Source organism: Musca domestica, unplaced genomic scaffold, assembly GCF_030504385.1.
Source record: "Musca domestica strain aabys unplaced genomic scaffold, Musca_domestica.polishedcontigs.V.1.1 31, whole genome shotgun sequence".
NCBI lineage: Eukaryota > Metazoa > Arthropoda > Insecta > Diptera > Muscidae > Musca > Musca domestica.
Genome location: NW_026712309.1, coordinates 8,373,986 through 8,388,548, shown reverse-complemented (window position 1 = coordinate 8,388,548; position 14,563 = coordinate 8,373,986). Strand labels below are relative to the sequence as shown.

Here is a 14,563-nt window from a genome sequence, read left to right as displayed (position 1 = left end):
TACTTTGTTGGGTCTGACATAAGTATTTCGAGGAGTTACAAACGAAATGACAAAATTAATATACCCTCCATAGTTTGGTGGAGGGTATAAAAATCGGTGAATAATGTAGCTACAGTCATCAAAATACCGATTATTGGGAGATACCGTTATATGGAGGCTATACGAAGACGTGGACCTGCATAAACAATTTTCTGTCTTAGGATTTAGTATTCATTGCGAACTTCAAATACCAAATTTGACACAATTCCGGTGAATAATGTCGCTAAAATCATCAAAATACCGAATATCGGGAGGTACCGTTATATGGGGGCTATACGAAGACGTGGACCTGCACAGACAATTTTCTGTCTTAGGATGTAGTATCCATTTCGAACTTCAAATGCCAAATTTGAAACAATTCCGGTGAATAATGTCGCTAAAATCATCAAAATACCGAATATCGGGAGGTACCGTTATATGGGGGCTATATGATACGTGGACCTACATGGCCCATTTACTTACTTAACTTAACCTGCCTACTGGCAAAATATACATGTGTGCAAAATTTTAGCCTTCTATCTCAATTCGTTCGAAAGATAGCGTTCGATAGATAGACAGACAGACGGACGGACACACACACACACACACACAGACAGATACACACATAGACAGACAGACGGACATGGCTAAATCGTCTTAGAATTTTACGCTGATCAAGAATATATATACTTTGTTGGGTCTGACATGAGTATTTCGAGGAGTTACAAACGAAATGACAAACTTAATATACCCTCCATAGTATGGAGGAGGGTATAAAAATCGGTGAATAATGTAGCTACAGTCATCAAAATACCGATTATTGGGAGATACCGTTATAACAGGTCTACGTATAGTCGCCGTATAGCGGGTTTCATTTAAGCGGTATTTTACGGTATTTTTTGAACATTTTCAAGTACCTTTCGAATGGTGGAGGGTGGTCGTATGGAAACATCGGCCAAAAATACTTTCAGGGCAGAAATCAATATGAATCTTTGGTAATGGTATTTTGATGGGATAAAAATAAAAAATGTGACAAAATAGATATGGTCGGTGCATGTTTTGGCATGGTCCCCTTACAACTTAACTTCCGAATAAGAGTTTTTTGCCCAATTCTTGTCACATTTTCACACCAGATTGTTCTGTTATTTTACTTTTTACATTCTAAAGAGTTAAAGAATAGTCTTTTTGAAAATTATTTGGAACGGTCCGCCTTCAGGTAGAGTTCCTTCTGCAAAGTTACCTCCAGTATTTTTTATACAAATCAATTCCAAACAAAATAAAATAACAATTCAATATAAAATTTAATCAATGTTACTAATGTATATTTATAAATTTTAGTGTTATGCAAGTAAATCAAATACAGCTTTTAATAATATAGATTTTTTATTGTTTGTTAACTTTCGTTGTCCCGTTATAAAAGGTTCAGGGCTCAGAAAACGACGGTTAATAAGATCTATATTTATTGAAACACGAAAATTTTTTCTGGTATGATTGAGTGTAAAACTTTTTTGTATCTTTGTTTCTAGACTCCACAGACTCCTCCGATAATTCTCCAATTGATACCATGGTATATTTTATAATGCTGGGTGCATGTATTAATATTTTATGTACTGTGGGTGGAAGATAGTACCATGGATATCTATTTGTTATCTCTTCAGCAGTTTCCAGTACAAAGGCCTTAAATTTTTCGACATCAATATTGTACCCAGAAAACAATGCTTGTAACAATATTGAACACCTCTCAATTACATCTTTATCAATTCCGCTTATTTCCGCAGACAAGCTCACCATAAAACTGACAAAATTGCAGCGAAGTCACTTCAGTATTTTGGGCATAACATACACATCTGACAAAATCTGAGTGTTAAATTAGCACTTTTAGAATCTTAGGACCATTGCTAATAGCGTGAAAAAATCAAATTGGAGGATTAAAGGGGAAAGACAACTAAAACTTTAACTGAAATCTAATTTTACTGGCAAAATTAATCTTTAAGGTAACTCAGAACACTCACATCGCCTTTATTATACACAACTATTAAACACACAAATAACTTCACTAAAAATAAGTCAATACCTTGCTTTTCAATAATTATGCTAAGATTTGTCATTTTGAAATGTATTTAATTTCGTTCTACTTTAACTCCACTTTTGCACTGATACCACTGAAAAATGAATCTAAAACATTTTCTCTTTTTTATGCCATTCTCGAAGTGGACCTTTAGAATAAAGCCATGATTATTATGTTTTCTAAAAGCTTAACCCCTTCAGAGTTCATGTGCACACATTTGACAATAAAAATCTGGTTTTCATTTTTTTTTTAATTTGGGCCAATGGCGGTGACCACTGTGCATCGTTTGGTTTATTGAAGTTATTACGTACATTGTATGACAGAATCAGTTGTAATTTGACGCTAACAAGTTATGATTGTTCAAGCTGTTGACCCTTTATGGAGGGAGGTTCCGAAGGGTGGGCGAATATTGTCCATTTTATATCTGACCCAAGTCTGATATAAATTTTAAAATGTGCCAGATTTGTACTATATCGCCTTCTTCCTTCACATTTTATGAGACATGTAATAATTTTTGTTAATTTAAAGAACATTTAACATTTATTCCCAATTTTATGCAAATAAATTATAATCAATATTTTGAACTTTTTTGAGAGAGGTACCAGAAGGAGTTGGTCGATAGATTCCATACCCACATTAGATCTCCGGTTTTTTAGATATCCTACATTTGAAAAGCATCGTTGATTTGTTTCGCAAATTATGAGAGTGCCAGAAATTATGAGGTGCCAGAAGGAGCGAACCGATATTCACAACAGATTTTGTGTTGATAGAAATATTAGGATGTGCCGAGTTTGAAAGACATCCGATGCTTATTTATGTGTTTCATTCTTATTCAAAAAACTGACCTGTTGTGGGGGACGTGCCAGAAGTATTAGTCCATTCCATCCGATCTTCTTCTTGTGTTGATAGAAGTATTGAGTTATGCGAAGTTTGAATATAATCGGACACTTGTTTCACATTTTATAAGGGCTATAACAGGTCGGCCAGCATCTCCAAACTCGACCTAATGTACCAAGTTTAGACCAAATCGGATGCTCCCTTTTGAGAGTTTTCGCGCGCATCAGCCAGATGGACGGACGGACGAACAGCCCTAGATCGACACACAAATGTTCTAAAACTGATTTGGTCTAAAGAATCCTATGGTCTTAAAACGTTAGCCATATGGCTGAGGGTATAAAAAATAAATAGCCCTTTCAGAACTTACTGGGCAAAAATGGTGGATATCAATCCACATTTGACCTAACGGCCTCGCAAAATTTAACATAAACCTTTCCAAATGTAACTCGAAACATTTTAGTTGTAATTATAGAATTTTTAATTCGTAATCTTTCTATTATAATTCGAGAATTATATCTTTAATTCAATACATTTCGAATATTATTCTATAATTACAATTGCAATTCGACTTATTTCATTTCAAATTCGAATTATTCCATTTGTAATTTGATTTTTTTGTACTTGTAATTCGAATTATTCCATTTGAAATTCGAAAATCTGGATTTTTTCGAACAACAAATAAAATGTATCGAATTACAAATTAGATAATACGAACTTCAAATGGGATTATATAATAACAATTGTTAGTATTATATAATAACAATTTAAATATTACGAGTTACAAATGGGTTTCTCGAATTAGAATTTATTTTTATACCCTCCACCATACTATGAAGGGTATATTATCTTTGTCATTCCGTTTGTAAATCCTCGAAATACTCATGTCAGACCCAACAGAGTATATATATTCTTGATCAGCGTAAAATTCTAAGTCGATTTAGCGATGTCGGTCCGTCTGCGTGTCTGTTGTAATCGCGCTATCTTTCGAACGAATTGAGATAGAAGGCTATGCACACATGTTTATTTTTCCAGTAGGCAGGTTAAGTTCGTAAATGGGTCATGTAGGTCCACGTTTTCATATAGCCCCCATATAACGGTACCTCCCCATATTCGGTATTTTGATGATTTTAGCGACATTATTCACAGGAATTGTTTCAAATTTGGGATTTGAAGTTCGAAATTGATACTACAGCCTAAGACAGAAAATTGTCTGTGCAGGTCCACGTCTTCGCATAGCCCCCATATAACGGTACCTCACTATATTCGGTATTTTGATTGTTTTAGCGACATAATTAACCGGAATTGTTTCAAAATTGACATTTGAAGTTCCAAATGGATACTACAGCCTAAGACAGAAAATTGTCTGTGCAGGTCCACGTCTTCGTATAGCCCCCATATAACGGTTCCTCCCAATATTCGGTATTTTGATGATTTTAGCGTCATTATTCACCGGAATTGTTTCAAATTACGTATTTAGAGTTCGTAATGGGAACTACATTCTGTGACAGAAAATTGTCTATGCAGGTCCAGGTCTTCGTATAGGCCCCATATATCAGTACCTTCCTATATTCGGTATTTTGACGATCTTAGATACAATACCCATCGAAATTGTTTGAGATGTCGTATTTGACGTTAGTAAGGGATGCTATAGCCTGTGACAGAAAATTGTCTATACGTTATTCACCGTTTATTAAGAGTTTCGAATTTGAATATGGTAATGGCTTATGACAAACAATGACTATGTAGGTCCACGTCGTATAGACTTCAATATAACGGCTATATTCGGTATTTTTAAAATTTTAACAGATTTTTTTAAGGATTTTATTTTTTGAAAATTTCCAAATTCGTTTCAAATGTTGGAGGGTATTCAAAGTTCGGCCCGGCCGAACTTACTGCCGTTAACTTATTTTAAATTACAGATGTATTCTGGAATTACAAATGAAATATTGCGAATTTCGACACAAATGTTATTCAAATATCCATAATCATTTGTGATTTTTATACCCTCCGCCATAATATGGAGGGTATATTAAGTTTGTCATTCCATTTGTAACATCTCGAAATATACATTTTAGACCCCATAAAGTATATATATTCCTGATCAGAACAGTGTTGGCATGTTTGTTTGGGATACCGTAGTATTTTGTTGTTGCAAAAATCGTCAGGCTTAATCCCATTATTGTTGTTTATATAAAACAACATTTGTTTATTAGTGAAGCACGACGGTATTGTTTTCCAGGGGGTAAGGCAGGGAATACCCTTGATCAGCATAAAATTCTATGTCGATCTAGCGATGTCCGTCCGTCTATCCGTCTGTGGAAATCTCTATATTATGTCTGCAGGACTTTTGGTATTGAAAATGGGCTATGTAGGTCCACGTCTTTGTATATCCCCCATATAACGGTACCTCCCGATATTCGATACTTTGATGAATTTGGCGACATTATACTGCAGCCTATAACAGAAAATTGTCTGTGCAGGTCCACGCCTTCGTATAGCCCCCATATAACGGTACCTTCCTATATTCGGCATTTTGATGACTTTAGCTATATTATTCACCAATTTTTTTTAAGTTTCGCATTTGAATTTTGCAATGACTTCTGACAAAAGGTCCACGTCGTAGTATTTAAAGCCTACATTCGGTATTTTTAAGATTTTTAACGGGTTATATTTTTTTTGAAAATTGCCAAATTCTTTCCAAATTCAAACTTCAGCCCGGTCGAACTTACAGCTTTTTAGTCAGTTGTTTTGATATTTTCTTTTTAGAAAGTAAATAAAATTTAAATAAAACCTTCAAAGAATATGGTTGTGTAAATTGCGCAACCAAATGTTCCGAAAATTCATAAATTCACATCACACACTTCTAATTTCGGCGTGATTCGTTAAAAAACATCTTTTGTTCGAAACGATCCTTCTTATCTTTTTTCAGACGTTTTCTGTTGCATTTTTTATAGCGAAAATAATAGCTTTCGCTTGTTTGGCACTGACAACTTTTTACTACGATAACTGCTTTTTCCCTTATATCAAAGAAAATCAAAAAACTAGGAAAAATCGGTTATCATAGTAAAAAAATGTAAACTCTTGCAGTTCTGCAACAGACCAAATATTGTAACAAAAAGTGACTGTTACCGTTTTATCAGTTTTTAAAAATAGATGATAGAAAACCTTTATAAGTCATGTTGTTTGAAATAAGGTCTTGAAGATGTGCAGACGAAAACAAATGTATCATACGACTGCTATACCTCGCTATATAATCAAAATAAAATAAAAATCATGAACAATGATTTTCCAATTTAAATAACTCCATTTGACACAAGGGCTAGTCAAACGATCTTCTGAACACTTCCGTACATCGCACATCGTACACTCTCAACTTACAGAGATGATGAACGCAAACTCCTAAATAGCCCATATGTTCGGCCAAACATGACCCATTACTTGGTGCTCTCAAATGAAATCACACCACACAACAGAAGACAAGACATGAGGAACAATGAAAGAAAATTACATTTGTGGAACGTATCCATGTTCCATGTATGCGCGTAAGTATGTGTGTGTGTGCTGCTTAATGTATCCAGAGAGCGCTCTTTGTTGGTCTGTGGTATCCGAGCCTGAGCATTTGTAACCAACCTACCAACTACTTCAAGTTGCATTTAGCATTTAGTTTACTCTCACTTCTCACTTCGTACGTATCTGTTGTGCGACGGATATACGCGTTTCTGAACCGTAAAAAACCTGAATTTTAGAGTTGTGTGAAAAAGAAAAAAAAAATACAACAATCAAAATTATACACATACATACATTGTGAAGTACATTTCAAATGTTGCAGACAACTCAGTGTGCTGCTGCCTTGTTGTTGTTAGAGAGAATCCAGCATTCGATTTGGTGTGAATAAACGTGAATTTCTTCTTACCTGGTCCTCCAATTGCCACACTTTGCATAAGGCTCGAACAAGGCAAAGTTCAAAGTGATTTTTTGTTTTTTTAGTTTTTAGCCATTCGGAAAACGTCTGGTTGGTCAGATCAGTTGCGAAATTCTGCAACAAAATTGTCCAATATAGCTAAAACCGAATCGGTCAAATTGCTCGAATACATATTTAGGGCTCTGCAAGTTTGTGAGAATGTGTATAATACTAAGCTGTAAGGAAGGCAAGTGAAGAAGAAAAGCCCAACTAAAATAGCAAGAAAGAAAATTGAAAATCAAAAACGCTAAATGCAACAAAACGACACGAAGTATTCAAAAGTGAAGTGGTAGTGCCGAAGTGAATGCGAAATAATAAAAAATAAGGAATTGATGTGTGAGATAGATCCGCGATGTAAACGGATTTCTGATAATTCCATTCATAGCCATTTGCAAAAAACGACCAAACACACCCATCGGCTGACGACTCTTGGCCATTTTCCTCAATCACTGATTCGGGCAGAGGCTGAAAGGCCAAAAAGTGGGAATTACTTCGTCGAAACAGTTTTCAACTGTCCATTATTGTCGTCATCGGCAGAATCATCATTGGATACAAAACTTAATACAACAGCAACAACAACAGAATTGCCGATTGTCGGACTGAAGATTACATGCATACGTAAATGTTTGTACACCAGCATAGTTGCGCTGATGAGAAAATACGTAAGTTTTCCGGAATTCCGTTTCATAATATTTAGAAAACGAATCTATGTCTAAATGCTGTTCGTATGTACAATCCAGACGTTTGCGTCGCAGTTGTTTATTGTTCATAAGTTTTTTATCCATGTGCGTGTGTGGTGTTCCATCATCACTCCTTTTGCGGTACTTTTATTAGAGTAGCTTTTTGAGGGTGGTTTTCGACACTCTCAGTGGGCAAATGACGAAGTGGTGACTCTTACATTGACATTTAATTTTTAGTAGACCAACATGTTGTACACTTTGCCGAGTGCTAAGCGTTGGGATTCATTCTTCCCGCTACGCCCAACGAAACTGCCGAACTCACCCTAAGCAGACAAAAAGCAACAAAAGAGGAAAACACAAAAAAGCCATACCACATGCTATCGTCGGACGAAACTACGTTGCCTATAAAGTTTATTCTATTGACACCCAAAAAAGGTTAAAATACAAATTACCGGATGAATCCCCTTTCAGAAGTAAACCCTAAGTTTTGGAACCCAGTAAAGATGTACCTAAAAAGTCTGCTAATAATATTTTTTCAAATGATATGTAAGTTCTCGATACAAGTAAACCCTCGGTACAATAATAAAGATGCAAAAATATCCTTGGAGTTATTTACCGATCGGTCTTCAAAGCTCTGCTCAACATAACATTTTTATCCCCAAACAAAATACAATGGAACCTACAGGGATTGTGTCTATTCATTCTTCACTAATAAATAAATGTAATTTAACTAAACTCTAACAAGTTTTTTTTCATATTAAGTTTGTCTGGATACTTTTTCAGTAATTTTTAATTAGAAAACTCTTTCGAGAGAGCGGATGTAGTTTTTACTAATTATTATCAAAAAATGTTAAAAAGTAAAATACAACATCCAGTAAAAATGTTTACTTTAATGGGGAAATTCAAATATGTTTCTACAAAATTTGTTAAACTTGTTCGGAAAAAGCCTTCAGTTAAACTTTCAAAACGTTAAAGAACAATTTTTTCTTCACAGTTCTCAGTATAAAAATTGGCATTTTCATTTATTATATAATATCGAGTGCGCAGATACACATATTGTTTCAGTCGTATCTTATATCAATCTAGCTGGCCCTTAGTTTTACTGTTTAACTTATATTATTATTAACATACTAATCTACAAATTAAATGGAATTATTTAACCCATATAGCTTGCAATATAACTCTATCGGTAGATATAAGGTGTATTCGTGGTTTTAGTTACTGTTTTAAACCGAATTTCCTATAAATTAGTAGTTTGTACTCCCAATATGAATGATTTTATGACTTGTATAAGAGGTTCGTAATGGGTGACAGAAAATTGCCTATGCAGGTCCATAACCTCTATATGACGGTAGCACTCTATATTCAACAGAATTTTTCAAATTTTGTATTTGGTGTTGACAATACTTTCTACTTTCTCTTTTAGAAAATTATCTAGATAGGCCCAGACTATTGTACATCGGTATTGTGTATTTGGAGTTCGTAATGAGTACCACATCCTATGACAGAAAATTACCTAAACGGGTCAAAACGTTCATGCATTCCGTATAAAACGGTACCTTCTAATTTTTTTCCAGGGAATTATATCAAAATTGTCATTTGAAGTTCGCAGGAGGCAATACCTTCTCTAGTGGATAATTAAATTAAACGTCCTCCGCCCTAAATGGGGGTATAGTATATGTCATAGTTTGTACAAAGTACAAGTCGCATTTATTGTCTGATCAAGATGAAATTTTGCACAAAACATTTGTTTGGTTCAAGGATGAACTCTATTGAAATTGGAGATAATCGGTCAAAATTTAGATATAGCTCCCATAAATATCCTCGTCGATTTGCCTTTTATTGTACATAATTTATGTATACATAATATTAGCCCAAATAGGAAGAATTTTCAATATGGTGGAAATCGGCACAGATATAGCTATAGCTCCCATACATATTCTTTATTCGATTTGTTAAATTTCACATCCACAGCTGTAATATGCACTTCGTAACAACGATATTTTTAGAAGAAATATATAAAATACAGCTCAGAAATACATTTACCAAATCTTTTCGATATCGGTTCAGATTTGGATATATCTCCCATACATATCTTTACTCGATTTCAGGTTTATTGTGGAGGAAATGGTTAATATAAGAACGTATTGAATGGATTTAGGCATACACGAACGAATTTAGTCTGGAAGAAAGTGTGTCAAATTTGGTGAAAATGGGTTAAGATATAGCTCTAGGTGCCATATATATGTTTCATCCGATTTTGTATTTTACTCCCTCACACTCGTAAAACAACGCATTTTGTTGACATTCATATAAAATCCATATGTTAAACTTTCATGGTGAAAAACGTAGACCGAGGCATTCTCGATTCCATGTAGACATGTAACGTTGTTCTTAAAAATTGCTGACAGTGCAAATTAAACATTTTTATTTACGATAGATACCCTTATACAAAATAACAATATGAAATAATAAATAAAGCATACAAACGTATGTATGTTTGTATTCATGTACGAACGCTATCATTTGCGCCTTCTTCTATAAAGAAATCGACATTAATTTCCATTTTATTCATTATTATTTGAACAAGAAAAACAACAAATTCATCCTTGTTCATTCTAGCCAGTTTCAAATGTCCAACTAAATCTCCGAGTAAACGCTCTGCGTTCAAATATTGTTCGTCCGTCTGTTCGTCGTCCCATTAAATCCAGTATGGATTCGACGGAACAAGCTTCAAACATTAGCATTAATCCAAAAACCAATGTAGAGTGATGCGTAGAGTTTATACGGAAACGACGTTCTTTCAAACACCACCGTATTTACTTGTTTACTTAACATCGCCAATAAAGTACTGATTAGATTTAGTACTATGACATGTGTGTGTGTACGTATGAATTTGTTTTGCCATTGTAGTTTTCATTTGCAATAAACTTGAAAAATCCATGAGTTTGTTATTTTGTACAAACATGCAAATGTATGTCCTTTACATTGTAGACGACAGTATCCGGCAAGCACTTTAAAATATTTTTACGAATCTCCTACCTAAAGCAAACGTTGTCTCAAAAACGTTAGAATGTGGCGGAAAAGCGTTCAAAATAAATCTCCAGAAAATTAAAATGGCCATGAAAAAAATTGTGAGATGCATGTGCCGAATAATCTATTAAATGGTAATGTGAGTAAACAACCTTCTGTATTACCAGTAGGTTGCATATAATAGGCCACAAATCATAATGTAGCGAACTAAATTTGCATTTTTAGTCGCATTTTTCAAAATAATTATTTCAATGTTGGTATAAGTAAAACAAGTAACACGTTCGGTATCAAAAAAAAAAAATAAATAAATAAATAAATAAATAATAATAATATTAATAAAAACAAAATTCTAAGCAGGTCCACAGTTCTGAATTCTGTGTATCTATATAGTATATAAAATGTAGTGGGTACTTAAAATTAAGCTACAACAATTCTCGGCATAAAATGTGAAAACAAACACTTTCTTACTAATTTTCATTAAAACATACCTTAAATGACGAAAATAGAACACTGTTGGATACTTAGTTTGTTCTGAAATAAACTCGCAAAGACACTGAAATCCACGAAAGAGTAAAGTTGGGTGTTCATTTCATATTAGCTAATTCATTTCTGCATTTTCTGTAATTTCATTGGTCAAATTCCACTGCACAGGAAACAGGTTCCCATCCCTGATTTGTGTAAATACAATGGATTTATAAATGTACATTTTGACAATTAGACGTTGTCAAAAGAATAAAGAATGAATAAACCTCCTACAAATGTCTTACAAAAGAAGAGAGCAGTGGCTTCATCGTGTCACCCTGTACATACAAACCATGGTATAATTAAGAAGGTAAACACACGAAATCATATGTTTATTTACAAATCCATTGTATATTCGCAAATCAGATATGGGAACTTGTTTTCTACACAGTGTAATGAAATGTTTTTCAGTTTGACATGCTATATTGATTTGTACATTTTTTATTGTAGTTTTGTCTTGAATTCTGAATGAAAGATAAAGAAATTGAAATTAGATGCGAAAAGATTTAAACAAACAGCAAGTAAAAAAATTATGTGTGGACAGGACGAGCTTTTAATACCCTCCACTTTGGGTAAAGGAAACATTTTTTATATAAAAGTATCTGAATTCAAACATGTTCCGCTTTAAACTTCTAATACCAGTAAGACCGTTTGGACAATGCAGTTAAACTTATCAAAAAGCCATAAAGTGAGTGACGCCTTTATATGGGGCCATACCAAAAGGGGGAACCTCTATAGACAATTGTATACTTCAAGGATTTTCATCTACCAAATCTTCTAAAATACCAATTTCGTGAATAAATGTGACAAGGATTATCAAAATACCGAATAAATATGTTAAAGTTAATATACCCTCCTTTCCAAGGTGGAGGGTAAAAAAATGAGCGAGACAGCGATATGGGGCTTATATCGAAATGTGGACAATGAAAAATCGAAATACAAAATTCTTTCGGACTGCAATCATTGAAATACTGAATATGAAGAGGCACTGCAAAATGGTGGACCTAATTGAATATTTTGTAAGAAGAGGATTTATATCTTCGGAAAATTCTTCCGAATCCTTCAAGATATTAAAAACACAGGTACTATTATACAGGGCACTATACACAATATCGAATAATAAAATGTGCTACATACAATCTGGGGGTTGTTTAGTTTTGAGAGGAGGTGATAGTATTCGGTTAGTAGATCAAAATCAAAAGAGGTTTTGAGTTCCCAGGCCAAATTTTTTAGAGCCCATTATGTATTTCCTTAAACATACACAAAGGACTTCAATTATTATGTCCTATACTTCGCAGAATTTGCGACAGTGTTTCAAATTTGATATAGTCTTATGGATTACATGTAAAACCATTGCACAGTGGTCGAGGTCGTATGGGAACAGCGGCCAAAAATACTTTGAGTGCAGATATCAATATGATTATTTGGTATGGTACCTTGATGGGATAAAAATAAAAAATCTGACGAAATGGATATGGTCGATACATGTTTTGGCATGGTCCCCTTACAACGTACCTCCCGAATAAGGGTTATTTGCCCAATTTTTGTCACATTTCCACACTAGATTGCTCTGTTATTTGACATTTTACGTTCTAAAGATCTAAAAAATAGTCTTACTGAAAATTATTTGGAACGGCCCGCCTTCAGGTAGAGTCCCCCTGTAAAGGTACCTCCAAAAATAGAAGTATTTTTATACAAATTCCCTTGTAAAGGTACCTCCAAAAATAGAAGTATTTTTTATACAAATCCCCTTGTAAAGGGGGATATATAAAATATAAAATTAAATGAAAGTTACTAATAGATATTTATACATTTCAGTGTTATTCAAGTAAATCAAATGCAGATTTTAATAATATAGATTTTTTTTATTGATTAGTAACGTTCGCTGTCCCGTTATAAAAGGGTCAGAGCTCAGAAGAAGACGATTAATATTTTTTTTCGGGTATGATTTAGTCGAAACTTTTTTATATCTTTGTTTCTAGACTCCACGGCCACCTCCTATAATTCTCCAATCGATACAATGACAAATTTATATGTATTAAAATGTTATTAGCTGCGGGTGGAATATAGTGCCATGGATATCTATTTGTTAACTCTGTACCCGTTTCCAGTGCAAAGGCCTTAAATTTTTGGACATTATTATTATACTCAGAAGACAATGCAGGCAACATTATTGAACACCCCTCAATTATATCCTTATCAATCCCAAACAACAAAAACATATTCTATGTCACTAGCACCATAGAACTGACAAAATTGGAGCGAAGTCACTTCAGTATATTGGGCATAACATACAAATCTGACAAAATCTGAAAGTTAAATTAGCACTTCTAGACCATTACTAATGGCGTGAAAAAAAAACACATTGGAGGATTCTGGGGGGAAAACAATGAAAACATTAACTGAAATCCAATTTTTTTTTCAGAATTAATCTTAAAGGCAACTCAAAACACTCACATCGTCTATATTATACACAACTATTAAACACACAAATTACTGCACTAAAAATAAGTCAATACCTTGCTTTTCAATAATTATGCCAAGAATTGTCATTTTAAAATGTATTTAATTTTGTAATACAGATCTATTTTTACTCTTTTTTTTAACTGATCCCACTGAAAAAAGCAACTAACTACATTTTCTCTTTTTTGATGCTATTTTCAAAGTGCCCCTTTAGAATGAAGCCAAGATTATTATGTTTTCTAAAAAGCTTAACCTCTTAAGAGTTCATGGGTACACATTTGACAATAAATATCTGATTTTAATTTTTTTTGAATTTTGGCCAATGGCAGCGACCACTGTGCATTGTATCAAATATGAATTATGTGTTTCAAGTATTTTTATATTTTTGCCTTATTATACCCCCACCACACATAGTATGAAGGGTATATTAAGTTCGTCATTCTGTATGTATCTTATTGAAATAACAGTTTTAGACATAACAAAGTGTATATATTCTTGATCAGCGTAAAATTTGTCCTTTCCGTCCGTCTGTTGTAATCACGCTAGAGTCAAAAGAAATAAAGATAGGACGAAATTTTGCGCAGATCAGTATTTCGTCTGCAGGCAGATCAAGTTCGGAGATGGGCTATATCGGTCCACGATATCATATAGCATCCATACAGCCGTACTCCCCCCCCCTGATATTCGGTATTTTGAGCCATATTTTCCAATAGAATTGTCTGAAACTCTTCTTTGTGGGTACTTTACATCCTGGAAGAGAATTGTTTATATAGATCCACGCTGTAGTATAGCCTCCATACAACGGTACCCCCGGTATTTTGACGATTTTACCCACATTTTCCAATAAAATTTTCTGGAAATAAACGAAAGGAGTTCCTTATGATTATTTTACCCCCTAGAAGAGATTATAAGGGGACAGAAGAAAGTTTTCAACGTAGGTCGATGTTTCGGATTAGTGCCCATATAAAGGTACCTTATAAT

General features: G+C 34.0%; 1 protein-coding gene across 1 annotated transcript in view; it reads left to right on the top strand.

The window, feature by feature from the left end:
* Window positions 1-6,585: 6,585 nt before the first annotated feature.
* Window positions 6,586-14,563, top strand: part of LOC101896782 (protein slit) — an 87,099-nt gene continuing 79,121 nt past the window's right edge. The window contains exon 1 of the mRNA XM_059125070.1: window positions 6,586-7,546. The gene's annotated coding sequence lies outside the window, so the exon portion shown is untranslated. The remainder of the gene's footprint in view (window positions 7,547-14,563) is intronic.